The sequence below is a fragment of the Triticum dicoccoides genome, chromosome 2B (genome assembly GCF_002162155.2).
Source record: "Triticum dicoccoides isolate Atlit2015 ecotype Zavitan chromosome 2B, WEW_v2.0, whole genome shotgun sequence".
Lineage (NCBI taxonomy): Eukaryota > Viridiplantae > Streptophyta > Magnoliopsida > Poales > Poaceae > Triticum > Triticum dicoccoides.
The window spans coordinates 292,219,489-292,230,742 of record NC_041383.1 but is presented as its reverse complement, the minus strand read 5'-3'; positions in this window follow the sequence as shown (position 1 = coordinate 292,230,742).

The window sequence follows — 11,254 nt, the reverse complement described above, 5'->3', positions numbered from 1 at the left end:
ATGACTTGCGTCGCCACGAGGTGGAGCGGTGGAGCCTTGGCGGGGTATTTTGCCTTCGTTGTGCCCGGCAGGCCTGCCGGGACGGTCTTGATGCTTACTCTTGGAGCCACCTTGACCTTGCCAAGCACGCCTACCCGGCAAGGTAGGTTTTCCCTTAGTGGTGTGTTGCTCCTTTGGCTTGACTTGGTCTTCTTGATCTGCCCTCTTATTTCTCAAAGAGTTGATCTCTTCGGCTTGGCCTTGTCTTGGATGTTGCAACCTTGCTCCTTTTGGCCTATGCATTGTCTGGGCAACAGACCCAGGGTTTGTTGCACCGACATTGGAGAAGCGCGAAGTTAGTGGGAGGATGCAGCAGTGGAGCATGACATTTACCACGTCCGCCAGTTGGAGGTTTTTTTATCGGACCACCACTGAATCATTTTGATCAGCACCTCCAACTCCCCCGGGTTCGAACAGGCGATGCCCTTCTTCGAGGACAGCAACTTCCTCGGGGGCCAAGGCGAGAACGCTGGGACTTCGCCCTGGCCAGCGGTGAGCGGCTCAGTGATGTAAAACCACTCGCGTTGCCATTCTTTGATGGTCTCTATGAAAGTACCCTTGAACTAGCTGACCTTCTGGTTCTTGATGATCATGGCACCTCCACACTCCGCCAGATCGGAGCCGCTAGACTTCGAAAGTACCCTTGAGCGGCTCAGTGATGTAAAACCACTCGCGTTGCCATTCTTTGATGGTCTCTATGAAAGTACCCTTGAACTAGCTAACCTTCTGGTTCTTGATGATCATGGCACCTCCACACTCCGCCAGATCGGAGCTGCTAGACTTCGGCTTGACGCCGAAGATCTTCAACCTCATGCCGAAGTGCAGCTCGATGGGGAGGAAGGCCTCTATACCGCGATGAAGGAGGTGAGGTGGAGGATGGAGTTCGGGGCCAGATGATGGAAATCCATCCCATAGTAGAACATGACCCCATGCACGACGAAGTGCAGTAGGAATCCCAGACATCTAACAAGGTGGGGAACAAAAACTATCCTCTCCCTGGATTGGGAGAGAGCACCTATTGGTTGACGTCTAGCACGAGGGTGACGACCTCCTTAGGGATGTACCCCGTTGTGCGAAGCTCCAAGATGGTGCCCTCTATAACAGAGGAACCGGCCCAGTGCCCTTTTGAGGGTGGCATCGGCCATTGCTGGGAATGGGAGCTAGGGTGCACTGCGACGGAGGAGGGCGAGATTGAATCTGGGTGCTGGAGCTCGAGAGGCTACATGCAAGGGAATTGAGAGCGTACTTCTTTTTGTTGCTATCTTTTTAACCTTATAGGTTGGTGAAAGGGGAAGAGTCCCTCTGTCGCGCCGGTGAAATCGCCACTCCCTACAAAAGATGCCATTATGCATATGGGGATAAACAAAATCTTATTGATATTCCAAAAAAGCAGGCAAGATCTCCACTTCAATGGGATGCGCCAGTAAAAAGATTGCCGCGGGCCATGATTTGGGTGAGCAGTAGCTGCTTGACTAGTCGTGGGTAGTGCCACTCCAATAAAGTTGTCAGGCTAGAAAACACTATTCACACCTATGCGGGTTGGCCTTCGGGGCTAAGTAATCTCGTGTCTTCGGACGTTGAGCGAGTTCGGCTACGCTGGGTCAGGGAGTCCTGGACTAAGGGGTCCTTGGACAGCCGGACAATATACTTTGGCCGGACTGTCGGGCTATGAAGATACAAGATAGAAGACTTCGCCCCGTGTCCGGATGGGACTCTCCTTTGCGTGGAAGGCAAGCTTGGCGATTTAGATATGTAGATTCCTTTCTCTGTAACCAACTTTGTACAACCCTAGTCGCCCCCAGTGTCTATATAAACTGGAGGGTTTAGACTTCTAGGGTTAGATCCACAACAATCATAACCTCATAGGCTAGACTTCTAGGGTTTATCTATTAAGATCTCATGGTAGATCAACTCTTGTAGTACTCATATTCATCAAGATCAATCAAGCAGGAAGTAGGGTATTACCTCCATTGAGAGGGCCCGAACCTGGGTAAACATTGTGTCCCCCGCCTCCTGTTACCATTAGCCTTAGACGCACAGTTCGGGACCCCCTACCCAAGATCCACCGGTTTTGACACCGACATTGGTGCTTTCATTGAGAGTCCCGCTGCATCGTCACCAGAAGGCATGATGGCTCCATCAATCATCTACAACAACATAGTCCAGGGAGAGATCTTCCTTCACAGACAGATCTTCGTATTCGGCGGCTTCACACTACGGGCCAACTCACTTGGCCATCTAGAGCAGATCGATTGCTACGCCCCTGGCAATCAGGTCAGATTCGGGAGCCTGAATTTTTTGGCCGATATCCATGGAGACTTGATCTTCGACTGGTTCAAGTCCATGATGGCTGCCCCCGTCCACCACGATGAACATGACCTAGATCTGTCATCGGGCCATACGCAGGAGATAGCACCTATGACCGCCCTGGCCCTAGAGCCGGAGCGGACTGCATCGTCCGTAGACGGGAAGCTTAACCCCGCCATAGAGGCCGCAGACTCGGCGGCGCTCGAGCAGCATGTAGACCCAATATCGAGCCGGGCTTGCGTCACCGGAACCCCGGACTGGTCTCCGGCCATGGGTTCCGGACCGCGTGCATCCGCGCCCATCGTACCTGATTGGGCGCCGGTCTTGGAGTTCAGCTCCGCGGACATCTTCCAGCACTCGCCTTTTGGCGACATGTTAAGCTTGTTAAAATCCCTCTCCCTGTAGGGGAACTCTTGGCCGAACTATGTCCGGCTTGAGTGGGAAGTGGATGACGAAGAACTTTGTGTCCCACCCACCAGCCACATTATAGGCACTGTCGACGACTTAACTGACATGCTTGACTACGACTCTGAAAACATTGACGGTATGGACAATGATGCCGGATAGGAGCAAGAACCACTGCCTACAGGGTGTTGGACAGCCACCTCCTTGCACGTTATATACATGGTGGATACACCCAAAGAAAATAACGGCTACGATGAAAATCCAGTCGAGGATAAACCTCCTGAGATATAGCCGAAGCACTGACGTCAGCGGCGCCGCTCTAAGCCACGCTGTAGTAAAAACAGCAGTACCGTCACAGAAGAGGACAACACTCCCGACGGTGCCAAAAACAATAAAGACCCCGTTGAGCCAACCTCCGAACAGGAGGAACGGGATGATGGGCGAGTCAGCCCTGGTAAACAGGCCATGAACGAAGACTCGGAGGATAGCAACTACCTCCCGCTCTCCGAGGACGAGGTTAGCCTCGGTGACGAAGATTTTATCGTGCCTAAAGAGCCCGGCGAATAGGAACGCTTTAAGCGTCAGCTAATTGCCAATGCAAGAAGCCTAAAAAGAAGCAGTAGCAGCTTCAAGCTGATCAAGATTTTCTCAATGAAAGATGGACTGATGTCCTGGTAGCCGAGGAATATGGCCTTGAGTGCCCAACCAAAAGCTACCCGAAGCGCAAATTGTTACCACAGTTTGATGACAAGGCGCTGAAGCTCATCCTAGCAAGGTACAATACGGCTGACCGACCACCAAGTGGCCAGGACAAAGCGGCACTTCAAGCCGAACACCAGTCCACGCTACCTCCCCGAACAAACAGAAACACAACAACTCGGGGATATACACATGACCTGTGACGCGACTTGGAAAAGAGAGCAGGTCAGACAAGATCAATTTATGGCTCACGGGGGCGCGCCTCGACGCGCGACAATGGCCATTTGGATGAACGTGACAAACATAACCACGTCTGGGCTAAAAACCGCAGACGAGATCCATCTGAGCTACATCACGACTTGGCCCGATATAGAGGCGCCGCACACCCCCTTTGCGTCACTAATGAAGTAATGGGACATGATTTCCCAGGAGGGTTTAAACCCGTAAACATCGAATCATATGATGGCACGACAGACCCCGCGGTGTGGATTCAGGATTTTCTCCTCCACATTCATATGGCCCGCGGCAATGATCTTCATGCCATCAAATACCTCCCGCTCAAACTCAAAGGACCAGCTAGATACTGGTTAAATAGACTGCCCGAAAACTCCATTGGCAGTTGGGAGGAATTGGAGGGCGCCTTCTTCGACAACTTCCAAGGCACATATGTCCGACCTCAGAATGCCGATGACCTAAGTCATATAATCCAACAGCCCGGAGAGTCAGCTAGGATATTCTGGACTCGGTTCCTAACTAAAAAGAACCAGATCGTCAATTGTCCAGATGCCAAAGCCCTAGCGGCCTTTAAGCACAGCATCCGCGATGAATGGCTGGCCAGACACCTCGGCCAGGAAAAACCGAAGTCCATGTCAGCCCTTACAGCACTCATGACCCGCTTCTGTGCGGGCGAAGATAGCTGGCTAGCCCACAGCAACAACAATACAAGCGAACCTGACACCTCTGAAGCCAGAAACAGCAACGGCCATCCCCGACGCAATAGACATAAGCGTCAAAACAACGGTGACAACACCGAAGACACGGCGGTCAACACCAGATTCCGTGGCTCTAAGTCCGGTCAGCGGAAGAAGCCATTCAAGCGAAATAATCCGGGCCCGCCCAGTCTGGACTGCATACTAGACCGACCATGCCAAATCCATGGCACTCTTGATAAACCATCCAACCATACCAATAGGGAATGTTGGATCTTCAAACAGGCTGGCAAGTTAAATGCCGAGAATAAGGAGAAAGGGTCGCAAAGCGATGACGATGACGAGGAACCCCGACCACCGAACACAGGGGGACAGAAGAAATCCCCCCCCCCCCAAATCAAAACGGTGAACATGATATACACCACCCATATCCCCAAGAGGGAGCGCAAGCCTGCACTCAGGGACGTCTACGCGATGGAGCGAGTCGCCCCAAACTTCAATCCATGGTCCTCCTATCCGATCACCTTCGATCGCAGGGACCATCCGACCAGTATTCATGGCGGTTTAGCCGCATTGGTCCTTGACCCAATTATTGATGGATTCCACCTTACGCAAGTACTCATGGATGGTGGCAGCAGCCTGAACCTGCTCTATCAGGATACAGTCCGCAAAATGGGTATCGATCCCTCAAGGATGAAGTCCACCAAAACCACCTTTAAAGGTGTCATACCAGGTGTAGAGGCCTGCTGTACGGGCTCAATCACACTAGAAATGGTCTTCGGATCCCCAGATAATTTCCGAAGCAAAGAGTTAATCTTCGATATTGTCCACTTCCGCAGTGGTTATCATGCACTGCTCGAACGAACCGCATTCGCTCGATTCAATGCGGTGCCACACTACACCTACCTCAAGCTCAAGATGCCCGGACCACGCGGTGTCATAATGGTCAACGGAAATACAGAACACTCCCTCCATACTGAGGAGCACACCGCGGCCCTTGCAGCAGAAGTACAGAGCAGCCTTCTTTGGCAGAACCTGAGTTCGGCAGTAAAGCCCCCGGACACCGTTAAACGAGTCTGAACTACTCTGAAGCAGGACAGTCTAGCTCATCCAGAGCATAACTAGCAATTTGTCCTCTGTCCCAGTCCCAATCAAGCGATGACATTCGTGCCGCGCGTACATAACTATGCACTCAAAATACTATGGGCATAGACTTAGGCACAGCTACACTGTGGTCCATAATGCGGCTCGACCGCGCCTGGATCCGCATACCTTTAACTTTTCCTTTCTATTTCAGTTTTTTCTCTTCTCGAGGCTTTTCTGATAACCTGATCATCGGACCTACAACAGGACGGATCCACCAAGAAGGCGATGAGCTTTGACGTACAAGGGAATCCCCACATGGTCTCTACGAACGATCGTTATACCTATTTTACATACCCGCACGCAGCTCACTCTTCATCATGGCATGTCAAATAGCCTTATTTGCTTATCGCATTACTTGTACAAATACGCCTTGACATATCAATCAAATTACAGTGGAAAATAGTTTGCGGCTCAATATTTGTGGCGTCGGTTTATTACTTGATCCTTTCCTTGTATTTGTATTTATTACTTATTGCAACCCTACACTCTGGTTCGTATTACTTTGCCAGGGGCTCCATCGCGCCCCGCAATACGACAATAAAGTCCAAACACTTTTACAGTACAGTCCGGCACCCTGAACTTATAGCATTATATGCATCGGCTCCTAATCATGTATTTGGTCAATAGTTGGGTTGCCCGGCTCCTGTGCTTACTACCTTACGTTCCGCTATATGAGCTAGGGTAGTAAAGGGAGAACTATTGCAATTGTGTCCCGGTTCTTCTGGACGAGCACCTCAGTAGAGAAAGCCGAAAACTGACTATCATGATGCAGCGAGAGCTGGTCAGCTGTTCGAGAGGTTTTAAAATCCTTAGAGATTTTTTACGCTTTATGCGATGAATCAGTTTGTACCCGATTAGGCGTGTATAGCGCCCCAAGTTCGGTCTTCAGAATACCAGGGGCTGCGCCAAAATTTTCATTGTCAAACTCCTATGGCTAAGTGAGGGTGATAAAGCCGTATAGTCCGATTGCCTTGTTCGTTGCGCTAAACACCTCCCTTAAGGACCAGGAGGTGGAGTAAAGAGTTTTTAGATTTATCCCGAACACCCTCGTACTATTTACGTGGGGGTAGAAGCCGATGATTGGCCAACTCTTAGATTTTCATAAACGGCCGCACAGGAGGTAAAATTTTAAAGTAACAAGCATTATATTACATAACGACCTTGTTTCATATTACAGGACAGGATAACATGAATGTTTTCATGGGAATATAACATCCTTCGCACATTGCTCCACCACAAGGCGGGATCCCTCCAGGACACTATCAAAATATAGCTCGGGTCGGCGGTGCTCCTTGCCCTCAGGCGGCCCCTCGGTCATCAGCTTCTTGGCATCCATCTTTGCCCAGTGTAGCTTGGCGCGGGCAAAGGCCATCCGCGCACCTTCAATGCAGACCGACCACTTTATAACTTCAAGCCGTGGGCAGGCACTTACAAGCCGCTTCACGAGACCGAAGTAGTTGCTGGGCATGGGCTCAGCAGGCCATAGCCGGACTATTAGGTCCTTCATGGCTAGTTCGGCCGCCTTGTGCAGCTCGACCAGCTGTTTCAGCTGGTCGCTAAAGGGCACTGGATGTTTTGGTCCAAGGTATTGAGACCAGAACAACTCCTCCATAGAGCTCCCTTTTTCTTCAGCTCGATAGAACTCTACAGCATCCGATATGCTGCACGGCAGATCCGCAAACGCTCCTGGAGAACTCCAAATTCAGGTAAGTAAAAGGAACATTTCCTTCACATACTAGCTTTGCATAATAAAAGCCTTACTCGCCGCGATCTTCTTGGCCGCTTGGATTTCCTGGAGGGTGCTCTGGGCTTTGGCTCAGGCATCTTGTGCGCTCTGGCGGGCCTTGGCAAGTTCGGACTCCCGAGTCTTAGAATCACGCTCCAAGGACTCGTACTTCTTGATGGCGTCCAGAGCTCTGGCTGGACCTCGCTGACCTGGGCCTCCTACTTCTCGCACGCGGCTCGTTCCTTGGCCGCTCTGTCCTCGGCCTCGGCCAACGCCTTCTTGAGGGCCGCCACCTCGGTCGTGGCCCCTAAAGTTCATGACACTTTAGTCAGCATGAACCATTCATCCTTCCTAAATATATGCGCAGGTTAAATACATACCTTTGCTTTCCTCCAGCTACTTCTTCACGAGGTCGAGCTCTTGCTTGGCCCGCTCCAGATTCTGCTTCAGTTCAGAGACTTCTATAGTTTGACCGGCAGCAGCCAACAACGACGCCTGCTTATTCACATAGATATCTTATGTTAGAGTCCTACAAAAATTATTTTGATCCTCCGTTTAGCTTTTCTTTCCGAACACCGAACAGAGCATCAGGGGCTATTGTCTACACTATGATATTCTTTTTACAATTACATTACTTACCTCGAAGCATGTTCGAAGGCTAGTGCAGGCATCAGTCAATCCTCTTTTCACAGACTGGACCTTCCCAATCACCATACCCATTAGGGTACGGTGTTCGTCAGCAATGGAAGCGCCACACAGCGCTTCCAGCAAACTGTCCGGTGCCCCTGGTTGGACAGAGGTCACCGACGGAATAGGGGCGCCCCTTCCCTTCGAAGGGGGCTGCTCGCCTTATTCTGGAAACGTAGGGGTCTCCGGAATTATATTCGGATGAGGGCCGAATTGAGTACGGTTCCCATCGTTAGTATCCATGGGGATCTGCTCCCCCGTGTGTCCAGCGGCTGAGGCTTCACCCTCTGGCGCCTTCCGGACGGCTGCTGGATTCTCTCCCGGGACGGTGATCCTTCAGGACGATACTCCAGCACCATCCAGGTCCGGGGGAGAGGTGGCCGACGGGAGGGTCTCACTGTTCATTGCCGCTAGGTCCAGCGAATCCTCCAATGAGGACCGCTCGAGACGGGACTGAGCCAGACTGCAAGTGCATAATGTAAGCACATTAAAATAATAGAGTAAAGAATCCGGATACAAATATGTGTCCCGACACTTACGATTCGGCCAGGGGCTTCTCCCTGGGCTTCCACTCCCAGCTGTTGTTCGTGGCTGCTGTGGAGCTGTCCGGAAAGGAAGCTTTCCCTTTCTTGGACGCCTCGGCCTCCGGATGTGTGGTGGCCGTCCTTCTCTTTTTTCCCTACAGGAGGGGAGTGGATTTTTTCCTCTTCCTCGTTATCTTCGATGGAGGAGCGCGCCTCGGCGTCTTCGGACGTCACATCCGAAGTGCCCTTATGGCGGAGACCACTTCTTGTCCCCTTGGCCTTCTTCTTGGTCTTCTTCTCCGGCACCTCGTAAGGCGCCGGTAATAGCATCTTCATTAGGAGCGTAGTCTCTAGGCCTTCGGGTAGAAGAGCGGACAGTTAATCTACTCTGCTATCTCCGTCTAGTCCTGAAATAATCAAGAGGGAAACTTAGATGCCTTCCTCTAATATGCAAGTAAAGGGTACACCTTGAGAACATGAGAGAACTTACCGAATTAGCTGGGTGAGTTAGGTCATGCCTATGGTCCTCGTCCGTGGCCGGCGGCACCTTGTTGGCCTTGAAGAGCACTTTCCATATTTCTTCGTGTGTCGTGCCGAAGATCTCTAGTAGGGTCTTGTGCTTGGCCGGATCAAACTCCCATAGATAGCATGTTCAGCGTTGGCACGGAAGAATCCGGTGGACGAACATGACCTGGATCACGTTGACAAGCTTGACTTTCTCAGTAATCATGATCTAGACACGCATCTGGAGCACTGTCATCTCGTCCGGAGAGCCCCAGGACAGGCCCTTCTCTTGCCAGGAGGTGAGCCGCATCGGGACTCTGGATCGGAACGCGGGGGCCGCCACCCAGTTAGTGTCGTGCGGCTCGATGATGTAGAACCACCCCGATTGCCACCCTTTGACAGTCTCCACAAGGGAATCTTGCCCACCATGGCACCTCCGCACTTAGCTTGTTGGCCGCTCATCACCTTGGGCTTCACATTGAAGGTCTTCAGCCATAGGCCGAAGTGAGGTGGGATGCGGAGGAAGGCCTCGCAAATGACAACAAATGTTGAGATGTTGAGGGTAGAGTTGGGGGCCAAATCATGGAAGTACAGCCCATAGTAAAACATCAGTCCACGGACAAACGGGTGGAGAGGGAGTCCCAGGCCGTGGACGAAGTGTGTGAGAAACACAACCCTCTCATGGGGCTCTGGGGTAGGGACGATCTGTCTCTGGGCCGGAAGTCGGTGAACGATCTCCTTGGCCAGGTACCCGGCTTCCCGGAGCTCCTTGATGTCCTTCTTCTTGACGGAGGAGGCCATCCACTTGCCTCCGGCTCCGGATCCAGACATGACTGGAGTGCTTTTTTTGGCGGAGAAGGCGAGAGCTTGGGCGCTGGGGCTCAAGAATGGATGGGCAGAGCAAGGAGAAGGCGTGGGTGAATGAGGATGAATCCTTATCCTTTATAAAGGCAGTAAAAGTCATGCGCCTCCTCGCTCGCCTTAAAATCCGCCTATTCCCCAAGTGCCGTGCAGATGGCACGGTTGGGTTAGCCATGCCCGTATTGATGAGAATCCCGTGATAAGGGGACATGATCTATGCTTCGACAAGATGATGTCTACTACACAACCTCATTCTTGGACGTTGTTGGGCCTCCAAGTGTAGAGGTTTGTAGGACAGTAGCAAATTTCCCTCAAGTGGGTGACCTAAGGTTTATCAATCCGTGGGAGGCGTAGGATGAAGATGGTCTCTCTCAAGCAACCCTGCAACCAAATAACAAAGAGTCTCTTGTGTCCCCAACACACCCAATACAATGGTAAATTGTATAGGTGCACTAGTTCGGCAAAGAGATGGTGATACAAGTGCAATATGGATGATAGATATAGGTTTTTGTAATCTGAAAATATAAAACAGCAAGGTAACAAGAGGTAAAATTGAGCGTAAACGGTATTGCAATGCTAGGAAACAAGGCCTAAGGTTCATACTTTCACTAGTGCAAGTTCTCTCAAAATAAAAACATAACTGGATCATATAACTATCCCGCAACATGCAACAACGAGTCACTCCAAAGTCACTAATAGCAGAGAACAAACAAAGAGATTATTCTTGGGTACGAAACCACCTCAAAGATATCCTTTCTGATCAATCTATTCAAGAGTCCGTAGTAAAGTAACACGAAGCTATTCTTTCTGTTTGATCTATCGAAGAGTTCGTACTAGAATAACACCTTAAGACACAAATCAACCAAAACCCTAATGTCACCTAGATACTCCATTGTCAACTCAAGTATCCGTGGGCATGATTATACGATATGCATCACACAATCTCATATTCATCTATTCAACCAACACAAAGAACTTCAAAGAGTGCCCCAAAGTTTCTATCGGAGAGTCAAGACGAAGACGTGTGCCAACCCCTATGCATAAGTTCATTGAACCCGCAAGTTGATCACCAAAACATACATCAAGTAGATCACGTGAATATCCCATTGTCAGCACAGATAAGCACGACAAGACATACATCAAGTGTTCTCAAATCCTTAAAGACTCAAACCGATAAGATAACTTCAAAGGGAAAACTCAATCCATTACAAGAGAGTAGAGGGGGAGAAACATCGTAAGATCCAACTGTAATAGCAAAGCTCGTGATACATCAAGATCGTATCACCTCAAGAACACGAGAGAGAGAGAGAGAGAGATCAAGCACATAGCTACTGGTACATACCCTCAGCCCCGAGGGTGAACTACTCCCTCCTCTTCATGGAGAGCGCCGGGATGATGAAGACGACCACCGATGAGGGATCCCCCCC